Source organism: Eschrichtius robustus, chromosome 7, assembly GCF_028021215.1.
Source record: "Eschrichtius robustus isolate mEscRob2 chromosome 7, mEscRob2.pri, whole genome shotgun sequence".
Classification (NCBI taxonomy): domain Eukaryota; kingdom Metazoa; phylum Chordata; class Mammalia; order Artiodactyla; family Eschrichtiidae; genus Eschrichtius; species Eschrichtius robustus.
In genome coordinates this window covers 125,067,659-125,082,654 of record NC_090830.1, presented here as the reverse complement: position 1 = coordinate 125,082,654, position 14,996 = coordinate 125,067,659, and the positions used below count along the sequence as shown (strand labels likewise).

General features: G+C 46.2%; 1 protein-coding gene across 1 annotated transcript in view; it reads left to right on the top strand.

Moving 5' to 3' along the window:
- Positions 1 to 14,996, top strand: part of GFRA1 (GDNF family receptor alpha 1) — a 227,997-nt gene that overhangs the window by 13,733 nt on the left and 199,268 nt on the right. The window lies entirely within an intron of this gene.

Sequence of the window (14,996 nt, the reverse complement as noted above, 5' to 3'; positions counted from 1 at the left end):
AATAAGTATAATATAATGAAGAGAAGAATTGGTCAGTTTCTGTGATCTCTCTTAATTTTCAGTATTTCGGTGTGATGGAATGGCATTTCTGCCAAATTCATTCATCACATATTTATTGAGAACTTACTGTGAGCCTAGTGAGAGGCCTAGGTGATTCAGAGGTAAATAGGACCCTGCCATTGCCTTTTAAGAATTCTCTTTTTTGTTTTAGGGCTAGGTATAAAACAAGTAAGTTATGTTGGAAAGTGGTAGGTGAGTAAAACTCCGTACAAGGCTCAGATGTAGCCCTAAGAAGGGAATAACTGACTAGATGGAGTTATGGGTCAGAGAGGGCTTGCTGAAGGGGACTCTGAACTGGGTTTTGAGGAGTAGATAGGAGTTTGATAAGGAGGGGTGGTTGGAGAGGGCATTCTAGGCAGCGGCAACAGCATGGGCAAAGGCACTGAGTGTCCAGGGTGCTGTAATAAGCTGCTTTCTATGGCAGGGGCCCTTGGTATGAGCAGTGGTGGGAGAAGAGCTGGGCAGAGAGGCAGGTTTGCCACGCTCAGGGGCTTGGCCTTTGTCTCAGTGGAACCAGGGAAGGATGATGGCTAATGGAACTCAGCATTGTTGGGATTTTTAGGTCGAATCATATGAAATTGCCATTTTTGTAGGTCAACGTGGTAGAATGGCGCACATTTCATATGGCTCAACTTTATATAGTTTTGTGTCATAAAAGCATACACAGGGCTCTGGATGCTTCCAGACTAGAGAACGACATAGGTCTGCTGTTAGGGTTAGTAATTCCTCATCTCAGAAGGTACCTGTTTGCCTCAGCTCCTGATGGACACAGAGCAAGTGTAGGTCTAGTTCAAGCTTCTCTCTCCCAGGCCTTCTCCTTGGGGGGAAAAGATGCACAAGGCACCCAGTGCACACAGCTCCCCATTTAGGTGCCCAAGGTCGGCAGAGGAGCAGCAGTCAGTGAGGCCACCTGGGCCTCACAGGGTGGTCCTGGGAAGGGACTGAGGCACATGGAGAGCAGGTGACAGCAGAGCAGAGAGGTGCCAGCAGGAGTGAGTGCGGGAAGCAGGGTGGTCTGGAGCCAGGTCATGAAAAGTCTTCATGCTCAGAGGCATTTTGGCTTGTAACAGGAGAAAGGGTGTCATTGAAAATTGTTCATTGGGGCCCCTTAGACACTGAGTGACCTAGCTGGTGAAAGGAGGCAGCCTGGAGGTCAGTGGGAATGTGGACAGTCTTGGACCCCCTCCAGAGGAATGGCTCCCCATCTGCCTTCTGCAAAGCCCCAATCCCAACCCCAGGGCTGCCCTCTAGCCTGGAATCGGGATGGGCTTCTGCTTTCTGATTTGGGGACAGTGGCCAGGCATGGGCGTTTGGATCTCCAGGCCAGAGCTGTCCTCCTGGCTGGGAGAGATGGCCCTGACCTACCTGTCTGTGGTCCACCTGTTGGGAGGACTCGATGTATGGCTTGTTTCTCTTCTATGTACTATTTTATTCTTCTGGCTCCCTAGTCCTGGGTCTCACTTGGCAGTTTTCTGCACCACATTGTCGACTTGCTTCAGAACATTTCACAAGAGACTGTCTGAATAAAAACTCAAAGATTCTAAATGCAGGGAGTTGTCTTAATTGAAAGAGATGCCCGCTAACCCCAGGGCAAGCCCGGTGAGAGAAGGATGAGGTGGGAGGGCCTTTGGGCCCGCAGCCAGTAATTACCACAGCTCACAGAGCAGTTCTGAAGAAGTAAGCAATCCCTTTCTGTCCTTCTTTGGGCCCAGGGTGTGTTTATGACGTTGTTTTAACGATACTGTTGGGGTGGGAGAGGGGAGAGGTGGTGCTACTGCCGATTTCCTGTAAGAACACACCCAGAGCTGGGCAGCTCTATCCTCAAGAGCCACCAGGCAGACTGTCTGTATTCATTCCAGAGATTGGGGTGGGGCTGGGGAGGGACAGGGGATGAGGTCCCAGTGATCCTAGGAAATTATGAAATGCAGAATAGCAGCGGTAAAGAGCAGAGTTTGGGGGTTAAACACACCCAGATTTGAGTTCCACGTTCTAGCACTTACTAGCTGTGGGACCCTGGGTTAATAGAGACTCTGACTGTAAATGGGGATAATAATAGTATCCAATTCATAAGGTTATTGGTGGTAACACTTAGGAAGAGCACTGGAAAGTGCTTGGGAAATGGTAGGAGAATGACTGCCAGTCGCTTCCTTTTATATGCACCTTAACTCCCTTCTCCCTCCTCTCCCAATTAATTAGCATGAAACAGCAATAGTAGATTGAGTGGATGTAGATTTTTTCTGCTCTGAAAGAAAAAAAAGACACCAATAGCCATACCGGAAATGATGATCACCAATTCAGTTCAGTCCAAAACATCAATTATCTTCTCTAAAAATAACAGTAGTCACATTCTCTGAGAACCTACTCTGCGCCTGGCACTGTGCTAGTTGTTGGGGGGATGATGAAACCAGAAAGAGGGTGCAGAGCACAGGGAGTGCCAGGGAGGGAGTGGGAAGAGGAGCAACAAAGGGAACTAGGATGCAGGAAAGAAAAGAAAGCTCTGGAAGGAGGTGGCCTAGACTGGGATGCAGGGCTCTCAGGGAGTGGACTCCAGGTGAGCCAAGGCAGGTCGGCAGGAAAGGAGAGGAAACCCAGCACAGAAAATTAACATTAGATACACTAGCCCTGTGTTGAGCGGCTGCTAGCATGGTGAAAACCTAGTGTGTCTTTTTCCTGATTATTCTCAAGAATGTTTAAAAAAACGTAATGTTTGCAAACAAAGTAGAAACGGTCGAAGCATTGTTTTCTATTAGCAGTATAAGGTTCACTGGCTATGGGTATATTTTCATTCTTGTCTTCCAAATTGTAATTTTAAAAGATGAGGCATTTCATATTCAAGAGTTTCCTTTGTCTGAAATAAATTATTCATTTCTACCCACTTTCAGAAACAATGAACATAATACTTAATGCATCACAATTAAGCGGGTGTAGCTTCATATAAAATTATGTTCTGTGCATTTTGTTGGCAAACAGAGCAGTGTATCCTATATCTCGTCAACATTTGTTCCTCATAAGCAAAACATAAAGAAGGAGAGACTCAGAAATGTGTTTCCTTTCCTCTCACGGTGGAGGAGGGGTAACTTTAGACCCAAGCAGCCTTGTTTTTGACATTCCACAGCTGTTGGGGGCTATGTCACTGGGCAGAGAAAGTGAACTTACTGCTGCTATATTGTACATGGGGTCAGGTGAGGGTCAGAATTCTTGAGCACTACCCATTCATCTCAGTCCCCTTTGTCTGGGTTTGAGATCCCTCTAGAATCCTCTTTTAGAAGGGCATTGCCTGGAAATGACTTCCTTTTGGATTTAGTGGCAACTGCTTCTTGAATGCTGGCTGGTTGGTCATGTGTATCTTTTCCGAGGATCCGGCTTTTTGAAATACCTTTTATTTGTGTGACAAGATTTCTCCTTAGGAAAACAGGCATTGCCAGCAAGGATTGAGATGTCCATGGAAAGCCTCTTCAGGCTTGAAGGTTTAGCTGTGATGGTCCCTAGGAACTCAAGTTCCCAGCTTTGAGGTCAGAGTCAAAGCTGGCTTTGACTGCCAGAGAGCAATTGTGGAAAAACATTACTTGCGAAATGCCTGCTGGCAGCCCAGCAGTAGGATACCAGATGCCTTCACAGATTATTTCATTTAATCCTGAGTGTTGGCCCACAGTGGCATTGGGGCATTATTTACATCTTATATAAGGGGAAACCCAAACTCAGAGAAGTTGAGTGACATGCCTAAGGCCACACAGCTAGTTTTTGGAAGATGTCAAGTTCAAGCCAGGTTTGTCCAGCTCCTAAGGCCTAGGTCCTTGCGGGCTCTTCTGCTTGTTGCCTTTTTGATTGCTAGGTCAAGAACAAAAGCAACCAAATGCAAGATGGGTTCTCAGGTACCTCTGATCTAAGCACGGTTTTGTATTTGAATAGAAACAATGGCACGTTTCGAATTTTAGGGAGGCTTAGGAAGAATACCCTGGACTTGGCCAGAAATTTTCCCAGACGCTTCCGTGCCCTTGACTCTGGTTTAGTTTGTTGAGTACCTGCCTGGGCTGGAGTGACTGTGCCTAGTTCACAGGTGCTCACAGGGTCTCTGATTCCATCTGCGTGCCGATGCCAGTCCTCTGGGTTTCCTGCCGAGTCCCTTGCTCTGACCAGTATTTCCCTTGGAGTCTCTGGACTCGCAGTTTGAGGAACCCTCTTTGAGCATATGTCCGTCCAGCTGCCTGCTGGGTAGTGCCCCCAAGTGTTTGAGTTATCCTGGCCGTAACTCAAACATACTTCACGTTGAACCCACCTTCTCTCTTAAACCTGGGGAACAGGAAGAGGCCTGTTTAGAACCTTAGGGAGGTATTTTTATAGGCTGGGGGGAGTCGTGCTGAAGTGTTTGGAGTCCGCCCTGGGTTTGCATCCTGACTTCATCGTTTCATGACTTTGGCAAGTTATTTAACTGCTTTTAGTCTCCGTTTCTTGATTTGTCCAGCATGGATGATATCTGCAGCGTCACTGTGAGAACTGGATCTGAGTTATGAGACACTGTGTGTAAGTAAAAGTGAAGGAAGTTCTTACTAAAGAAACAAGAACTCACTCATCAGCCTCAAGACATTGCACTGCACCGAGGGTGGGCTCGGCGGGCCCTGTGCTCATCCTTCTAGACTTCTGTCAGCCTCGGTGGCTGCTTTCTGCAGACCTCTTAGTGCATTTGTAGTTGCCACCTTGACATGCCTGGTTCGGCCCGTAAAACCGAGCTGCCACGCCACATGGTGTGCGCGAGCTGCGCGCCTCTCTCGCTGTCATCTGCGGTCCTGCCTCACAGCTCCTTGATTTCCCCAAACGTGCCGCAGCCTGGCCGAGCCTCTGCAGTAGCACCCTAAGCGTGGGGTCAGTCCTGGACTTGTTCCTCCACGCCCTTGCCCTTAATTAAGAGAAAGGGCAGCACACACAGAGAGACCTTCCAGAAAGTGTTCTTACGTAGATCCAGCGGCTGCTGGCATCCTGGGTGCACCTTGGAGACTGGGGGAAGGAGAGTGCTTGTGGGTCACATGCCGGGTGGGTACGCTGGGTTGAATGCAGAATTTTCCTATCAGGAGCAGAACCAAACAGCTTTTTAGATAAGCACTCTGACGTCAGCCAGAAATGACTGGCAAACATTTACCCTAGATGTAAAACACTCACTAAGTTAAATGTTGTTTAGAAACCCTGAAATAGAAAAATTTACACTCGGGGTTTTATATTTGGTAATTGTAAAAAAAAAAAAAGACCTACTGTCGTTTTTCCTTTCCTCTGAGCTGCCTTTTGTAACAGGGAATGACAGCAGAGCAGTGCTCCCCTGGCCTGCCCATTCTGGAACCTTCCCTCTCTCAGTCCACCTTCACCCCTGTGCCCCTCTCATACACATACCCCTCCCCCAACCCCAGTGACTCTGCTTTTCTGCTTGGTGTGGACCTGGCACCATCCCACATGTCCCTCCTCATGAATCTCCACGTGCCAAGTGCGGGATGCTGGCTTCAGCAGACTTCCCTCCCTACCAGCTTCCAGCTTCTATTGACTGAGGTGTTCAGACTCCTAGAGGACCAGCACTAGGGGCTTGAGAAATTCTTTGCCCGTGTCAGACACCTGAGTTTGAGTCTCTGAATGTCCCATTAAAGTTACTTTCCTTTGCTAGACCCTTCTGTTCCTCTCCGGCAAGCAGAGTGTGGGGGCCAGGCCGGTGGTTCTAACCTCGCATCAATTAAGCATTTTGCGCCATCACGGTCCTGTGGGGGAGGTGTATGATATCCTGACGGCTCTCCTCACAACCACCCCAGATGTGCTGTCTTGGGTGAAAGTTGTTGGGCTACAACGAGCTGGTTTCCTTGGGAGCTTTACGGTTCTGACCTGCCTTGTGGTCTTTGATGCTTTTTCAAGGCTCTTAGGATGACTTCTTCCTTCTGTTTATCAACAAAAAGTTCTACCAAGTCAGCCTTTTGTGGGCTGGACACTGAGCGAGGTCCTGAGGACACGGCATGGGTAAGTCAGATGAGGCTCTGAACTCAGGAAGCTGACAGTCTAGTGGAGGAGACATAATGAGTGCAAACAAGGAAGTGGTTTCGATGGCAGTAAGTAATCTGAAGAAGATAAACCAATATGACGGCAAATAGAGGGGAGAGGGAAACCCCACTGCACAGGGACGTCAGGAGGGCATCTCTGAGGAGGTGACTTTGCCCTAAATGACAAAGAACTGCCCATTCTCAGCACTGGCTGAAGGGCGTTGTTAGCAGCGTGCAGAGGCCCCCAGGTGCCCTCTTCACAAACAGGGAGGCCACTGTGGTGGGAGACTTGTACTTTTTTGCCAGCGATGATCTACTGCTGCTGCCCTGGGCAGGGGGCCGGCAATGGAAGCAAGGCCACCCCTGTGCGTCAGGAGGGAACTATGATGGTGGGGGGGGGGTCCTCGTGGGGGCACTAGGAGACTTTGGGGCCATGGTACCTGCTCTTGGTGGGGGGCAGGGGCGCACCTCCATGCACCTTACACAAGAAAGCATCCGTGGCTGCATTTTACCACTCTAGAATTCTGCGATGTGAGCAAAGCAGCTGTTGGGGTCAGACCCAGAGATTTTGTGTTTGAGCATTACTGACTGCCCTGTTGCCCTTCTGATGTATGCTTTGAAAATGTAATTCTTCAATGAGGGTTCTCTTTTGGGGATGGGTTCGTGTTTTCTATTGATTGGTTTCTGTCTTAAAAGAGAATGCAAAGAAAAATAATTAGAGAACATTGGAGCTGAAAGAGTCTTCTCTGATCCCCAAGTCCAGGCCCTTGGCTGAGGGATGGATGGATGGATGGATGGATGGGTGATGGAACTGGAGCCTAGAATGGTTGAGGGGCTTGCTGGGGGGCAAACGGGTCCTGGGGCCAAGTCCCACACTCTTTCCTCTCTCGGCTGACATATGCAGTGTGTCCAAGTAAGGCAGGCCTGAAGGATGGGGAGATTGAAGGCATGATGACTCTGTCCCTGCAGGCATCTGACTATCCTCGGAAGAAGAATTCTTAAGTAATCGGGTCCCTGTCCTCTTTATCTTGTCCCTCATCTTGTCCCGTTCTCCCCCCGGGGAGGGTGATTGATAGATTCTTAAGCCACTCTGCCTTTTTTCTGCTCCTCAAACACATCAAGTTTGTTCTGTCTCAGAGCCTTTGCTCTTGCTTCCCCTGTTGTCTGGAATATTCTTCTGTGTCATCTTCACTTGGCTGACTCCTTGTCATTTTCAATGCGGAGGTCTTCCATAACCACCTAGATAAATCTTTCCCTTCTCCCTCCTTCTTTATTTCATCTCCCTGTTTCATTGTCTGCGTAGGTCTTACCACTGTCCAAAATTATGTTGTTGACTTGCTTGTTTGTCCACTTCTCTCACTAGAATGTTAAGTTGCATAAAAGCAAGGGACCCCATCTGGCTTGTCCTCTTCTCTCCCCCGTCCTAGGAACTACACAGTAGGCACTTAGCAAATATGTGTTGAATGAATAAATGAGTGAATGAATGTGCAGCCAGCCTAAGCCAGGTAGGTGAAAACAAATTATTAAGTACTTATTTGATGCCCAGCACTTAGGTGGAACAGGACGAAGTGTACAGAATGGGGCTGGGAGCTTACAGTTTTGTTAGAGAGGTCCATCTGTTGGGATTCTTTCTCTTATAAATGTTGGAAAACTCACCTCTAACAGGCTTGGATGATAAAGATAAATGGTTAGCTCTGAGAATGTGTAAGATATCCAGAGGTGGGGCAGGTTTATGGCAAACACTGTCACCAAGGACATGGCTTCTTGACCTCTGGCTCTTGGATCTGCCCCTTGCATTGAGGGAGCCCCTCCAGGGACCACAGGGCGACATCTTCCAGCAGCTCCGTGCTCCTCCCTCACGATCACAGAAGGCCCTCAGCATTTCCAGACCTCACAGCCTCGCACATGCCATCCCTGGCTGGGCACGTGGTGGTATAATGGTGAACACAGTCAGATTAGCCCTGTCCTCGTGGAGTTTATAGTCTAGCAGGGGAGAAAGACATAAACATGTACATAGGAAGCTCCAGGTATAAAGAGTGCTCTTAAGGAGAGGCAGGTGGGGCTTTATAAGAGCCTGTAATGAGGGTCAGACTTGTCTGGGTGGGAAGAGCATTCCAGGCAGGGCAAGGGAGAGGCCGTGTGGTGTGAAGGAGCAGGCCGTGAAGGAGGCCAGTGCGAGCTGAGACTGGAGAAGCCATCTCGGGCTGGTTAGACTGGGCGGGGGAGGAGCTGGCCTGGACACTCAGCCTGTGCGCCTAAATGTCGGAATGCACCGTGGCAGGAACTGTGGGCCCTGCATGGTTTTCTCAGCCCATTGTCGTCATTGTCACATTTGAGAAGGACCAACTACAGCCATCTGGGAAAAAGAGGCCCCAGAGCACAAGTGCTGGCTTACTAGGGATTTCACTCACTTGCTTTTCAAAGAGAAAAGCGCCCCCCGCCCCTTCTCTCAGATGCCCCTCTACCCTCCCAAGCTCAGTCTCCTCAGCAGTGAACTGGGGTCACACTCCTACCCCCTGGGTACTTTATAGACTCACTGGCCGGCTGGCATGAGATGACCCGTGGCATGATGCTTTGTGAATTGCACAGGTCAAAACCAAGTTGTTTTCGGGTGTTTTGATTTTCCTTCAGCTATGGGGAGAGAGATGGATTCAGGACAATTTGAAATGATGAGTTCTAGAACTTTGGGACCGGGAGGAGCCTGAGGGAGCCTTTGGTTGAACTGTGGAAGGTGAGATGTGAACTGGAGGGGCGGCCTGCCTGTTGGGGATTTGAGGTCATCTCAAGGTCGGCCACCTCCCCTCCCCTGTGGGCACCCCAGCCCCTCCGTGCCCTTCAAGGCTCCGGGCAGGGAGCAGCTGCTCCTTTTGCCACCCGACTGGAGCAAACCCGACATGTTGTAGGTGGAGCTCAGGTCTGGAGATGGTAAGGGACTCGCCCCCAGCCTCGCAGCGAGAGAAACGGGAAGCCCAGCGGCCCTCCTGCTCTCCAGCTCTGTGGGGGCTGCTCGGGTTCTCCCCCGCCCCCTCGACGCCCAGCCCACCCCATTCTAGAAGGAGCGCAGGACCACAGAGCTGTCTCATTCAGCCTATGGAACACATTGGCTCCTCAGTTTGCCTCCTGTCTTTTTAAAAAGGGACTATTAGAGGTAAAGCTGAAGTCTACAAAAACACCACTGAATAATTGATTAATTTTACAAGTAATTTCTGAGTGCCTTCTCTAGGCCAAGGAGCTGTTCTGTATGTTGAGGATAAAGTGAGGAACAAGCCAGGAAAGGGCCTTGCCTCAAGGAGCCCACATTCCATCCAGGGAAAGACAGTCGATAAAGGGATAAAGGATGAAGACAAAGAGAGGAGGGTGGGGGGGTGGTGAGAGCGGTGGAGGGTTGGGGGGGTGAGAGCGGTGGAGGGGGTGGGGGGGTGAGAGCGGTAGAGGGTGGGCACTCTCTTAGACAGAGGAAGACTTCTTTGCTGAGACGTTTGACCTGCAGCCACAGTAGAGTCTTTGAGGTTGAGGAACCAGCCAGTGGCCAGGTCCAATGGTGGGGGGACCGGTGGGTCCTGGGAACACGGTGACAAGTGGGAGTGCAGTGGAGCGAGAGAGGGTAGGAGAGCCAGCAAGGGCCGCTGACATGGTTAGAGGACTCGCTGGGCTATGATAAGGTCTCTGGGTTTGTTCCAAGTGTGATGAGAAGCTCTTGGAAGGACTGTAAAGGGTTTGGGGCAGGATGGAGTCATGATCTTATTTATGTTTGAGAAAGATCTCTGTTGACTGTAGATCTTATCTCTGGTAGTGAAGTAGAAAAAACGGGTAGAAGGCTGTATAGCATCAACTCCAGAGCCTATGGGGGCTCACATTGGGTTAGTGATAGGAAGCAGTTGGATTCAAGGGATGCACTGGACTTACTGATGGATTGGGTAGAAGGAATGAGAGATAGAGAGAAGGCAGGGATGACTTCTAGGCAGTTTGGGCGCTGTCATTTACCTAGGTGAATGGCAGCACCATTTTCTGAGATGGGGAAGACCAGGAGTGAGTGCTATTTTTGCTTTGGGAGGTGAGGATTTAGAGTTCCATTTTGGACATGTTAAACTTTGAAATGCCTTTTAGTCTTCTGAGCAGATGTCTTCCTCTCTGGAATTCCGGAGCTGTTGTTCATCTTGTCCGTGTTTTATGCTTTACTGCATATATATTTGCGTGAACAATATTCCACTCTGGGTGGGCACTTAGGTTATTGCTTTGTTTTTGAGATTACAGATAATGCCACAGTAATGTTCTTACTTTAGCCTTTTTGTGCATATATGGCGGAATTTATACTTGGAAACAGAGCTACTGGGCTATCAACCATGTACATTTTTTTTTTTTTGGTAACAGTTTTATTGAGACATAATTCCCATACCATACAAGAGCATGTATATTTTTGCCTGTTTTTAAATCCTCCAAAACCAGTTTCATTGTTTTTAAGTGGTCGGTACATCTTTCAATTTACTAACATATTAAGCTGATTTATTTACTAACCCTTTTGGGTGTTCTTTTTGCTGATGCATATCATTTAATAGTTATTTCATCAACTGTCTATGCATAGTAATTACTGTCCTTTTTTTTTCTTTTTTAAATTCATAGACAATGTATTTTAGAACAATTTTAGATCTAGAGAAAAATTGAGCAGAGAGTACAGAGAGTTCCCATGTAGCCTCCTCCTCCAGTTTCTCCCATTATTAACATCTTGCATTAATGTGGCACATTTGTTACACTTAATGAGCCACTATTGACATGTTATTATTAACAAATGTACCATTCCCTTTTCCTGTTATTTTGGTGTAGGCTTTAATATTTCAACTATAAGTTTATCTGCAGTGACAATGGCTTTCCCTAGGAGTCCTGTGAAAGACTTGAAGGCAGTATAACTTGGTGTAGACAGAGTCAAGTCTGAAGTTTTGGAAGCCTGTTTTAAAAATTTGACTAAAAACAGAGATCATTTCTTTTAAACTCCACAATCTATAAAAAGTCACTTAAGCAGAGAATGACAATTTGTCCCCCAAAATGAATCCACATTAAATAAATCATGTCCTTAACTGCCCTTCTTTGTTTCTTTTCATTATTTGAGAAGTGAAGTTATCCATGAAGACAGTTTGTTTGCTTTTTTTTTAAATGGAGGTATAGTTGATTTACAATGTTGTGTTACAAGACAGAGTTTTTTTTTTTTTTTTTAATTTATTTATTTATTTTATTATTTATTTTTGGCTGTGTTGGGTCTTCGTTTCTGTGCAAGGGCTTTCTCTAGTTGCGGCAAGTGGGGACCACTCTTCATCGCGGTGCGCGGGCCTCTCACTGTCGCGGCCTCTCTTGTTGCGGAGCACAGGCTCCAGACACGCAGGCTCAGCAGTTGTGGCTCACGGGCCTAGTTGCTCCGCGGCATGTGGGATCTTCCCAGACCAGGGCTCGAACCCGTGTCCCCTGCATTGGCAGGCAGATTCTCAACCACTGCACCACCAGGGAAGCCCCAAGACAGAGTTTTTAATAACAAAGAACCCCTTCAAAAATTGCCGCCTCCTTGCTTCAGAAACAAAATTCAAGACCATAGGGTGCTCAAGTAATCTAATATTGCTTGGCTGGGCCTTATGGGTTTCATGGGTTATGGGCCTTGAAGTGAAATCCTTGGCTTGGAACTCACACATCATGTGAAGGGTATCCTTGGGACTCTACACTCTTACAAGATTCAAGCTTCTTTCTGTGTCTTGTCCCCAGGCCAGTGAGCAGAGATACTCTGGGCCTGTTTTCAAGTTCTGGATCTTCCAGGCCTCTGGTTTCATGCAGGGAGGGCTTTCAGAGTTTCCTGGTCTAAGGCCTGTGACCACAGTGGCTGCTCTCTCAGGTCCCTGTAACACTGTTCTGAAGATGGGTTGCACGTTGGAATCACCTGGGAGCTCTAGTATCCCAAAACCTGTACCCCACCCCCAGAAATTTTTTTAAAGCCTCTATGTGCAGCCCAAGTTGAAAATTACTACCTTATAAGCATGTGCCCAGTTCCCCAGTTTTTTTCTAGTTTTCATGGGTCTTTGTTGTTGTTACATTACATTTAGTATGGTATCTTTTTTGGGGAGTTGGGCGGAGTTTGTATATCTGCCTTAGTTCAGGTTATCATACTGACCGGAAATGAGAAACACCAAATTTTCACCAGTGTGTTTAGATAAAAGGACTTAAATAGCAGGTTTCAAGAGGCCTCCCAGGCTTATTGAATTCTTCCTGTGATTTTTAATTTCTCTGCAAAAGATAAGTCTTTTTCTGGCACCCTCTCCTCTTCATTTCTTTCAGCATGTGTGCTTATCAAATATCTTTAATTAAAATGAATTTATAGTTTGGGGCTGCATTTGAGTTAGTGGCATTTTCTGCTTCTCCTTTGTGATACAAATATTTGAATATATTCTGTAGTTGGAGATATATTGCAAAATAAGTTAGATTTGGAAGGGTATACATGGGAATTATGGACATTTGAGGGGGGAGAAAGCAGATAGTTCAAAAATCAAGGTGAAAAGAAATGGTATTTAGAAGGGAGGTCATTTTTCTAGTTGATTTAAGAAATATATTCCTGAAGTGAAAAGGGGGCAGTTTTTGAAGGGGTTCTTTGTTACTAAAACATTCGTTTTCATGAATACTTTACTCAAATAATCAAAGAATCAAAGTAGGACAGTTTTAAGGATTTGTTTTTATTATATATGGATTAGTTTGGGGGGATAAATTGTCATTATCTGCTACAGTGACTTTTTATAGGAGGTGGAGTTTAAAAGGAATGATCTCTGTTTTTAGTCAAATTTTCAAAACAGGTTTCCAAAACTTCAGACCTGACTGGTCTGGTCTGTGTTGAGTTACATCTGCACATACTTGTGACCATAGACACTTGTGGCCCTAAGTATGTACATCTGCAAATAATTGTATTTTCAATTGCCGATGCACAAGATGGGTTTTAGGCTATGTCTAAATAAGAATAGTGGAGAGATGAAGCAATTATCTGGATAATTCAAGCTAAAAAATAAGAATCCCTCATATTATAGCTTTACTTTTCTGGATATTTCAGTTGAGAGGATGTTTTGATTGAAATCATCTGGGTAATTGCCTCAGTTTTCTACTTCACTTTGTATGTGTAAACACAGCTGTTGTATGATTGACTTTTTTTTTTTTTTCAATTTCCATTTTGGAAAGCACCATTTTTCAAGATCAAAACTCTTACTTATGGACTGTGTACTTGAGCCTACTTTTCAGATACTTGCACAGTACTCTCTGCCTTCCAGGGAAAATGGCTGGGTAGCAAGTTGATTTTCCAAATTCTAATGCTGAAGAAACTTCTGTCTGAATCTAGTGATATTTCTAGCTAATCTTTAGAGAAAATAGATGTCTAGCCAGTGCTATCAAATCCTGCACATTAGAAAAGCTTCAGTCTTCACCTGTATCTAACAATCACAAATAGCATGGCAAATACTCCCATGTTTAGAAAAATATCCAATTTGACCATCCTATCAGTTCCAGATGGTACCTACTTCTGATGAGCCTCTGTTTCCTGCCAAAGTGGAACCTTAGCCAATGCATTTTAATTCCATTCCCAAACTCATCTGCATCGTGTGCCAATACGGATTAATACCCATTGAGCTGCTGCTTGGATCAGCTGAGGATGGTAACACGGTGAAGGGGGACGATGTTGAGACTCTCAGCTGGGAGGCTTCGGAGACCTTCCGAGACTCTGCATTTTTGCATCGGAATGAAAGCAGGATAAGAACTGAGAAATTGTGTGGCTGAGACTTGTTTTGACAGATTTGGTTCTCCAAGGCGTCTCTGTTTTCTCAGTCTGTTCCAGGCAATTTAAAATGCTCACAACAGGAGAGTTGGACCAAAGCATGGGGACCGTGAACCTCTTGGTGACAGGTTCTTGGAAATGTGTGAATTCGTTTTATCCCACTGTTGTTGATTTTAAAAGTTCTTTAAGTTCTCCTGGCAAAAGACACTCTGTCACTACAATGTCTGAGAGTATTGTTTTTCCAAAACACACATGTTTTGGAAATCCAGTGTATTATGAAATTATAAATTATCCATTATATGTAAATAGGTGCATCCTAAGTAAGGACTTGTTTTTGAGGATTGAGAGCCATTTTATTAATCTCTTAAGTACTTTAGCACAGTGCTTGAGAGCATAAGGTCTGGAGCAGATGGGTTGGTATTAGATCCCAACTCCTTAAGTCTTAGCTGGATAATCTTAACCTTTCTAAGCCTCAGTTTCATCATCTGCAAAATAGGATGATCTTAACTGTGGGTACTTTATGGGATTGTCTTGAAGATTAAAAGCTTAGTGTCATCCCTGACATAGAGTTAGCGCTCTGTCCGTTAGCTGGTTTCATTCATTTATTCCTTTCAGTCTACACATATTCGTGTGGGCTGCCAGTGTGCAGAGATGCATAAGATCTAGTCTCTCTCCTTTGCCAAGCAGCTCAGGGCTAATGCATCTGAAAGGCAGGTGAAAGTTACCTGTGATACTCTATGATGAGTGGAGGGTAGATAGACAAACCCTTTCTAGTTGTTTCCTACCTATTTGAGGACCCTCTTTTTGCACCACCCAAGTATTCATAAAGGGCAAATGTTCAAAGTGAGTCATTCACTCTTTGGATTCTTTTGATTTTTGAGAGATGGTAGGACTCAACCCCTTGAAGAGAAATCCATCTCTAGAAAACGCCTCTTTGTAAATGTGGTTTTGTTAACTGTTTATGGGAAAGAAAATAGTCATGGGTGCTAAGATTTCAGTCTTAATTTTCGCTGCCTGGGGAGATGGGAGGGGCATTGTCTGAGCACAGGAAGGGTGATGGAAGGATGAAATGGAGTAAGTGAGCCTGGGGTTGGGAGATCTCACCATCCAGCAAGAACAGAGCTGTGGAGCAGTTAGGTCAC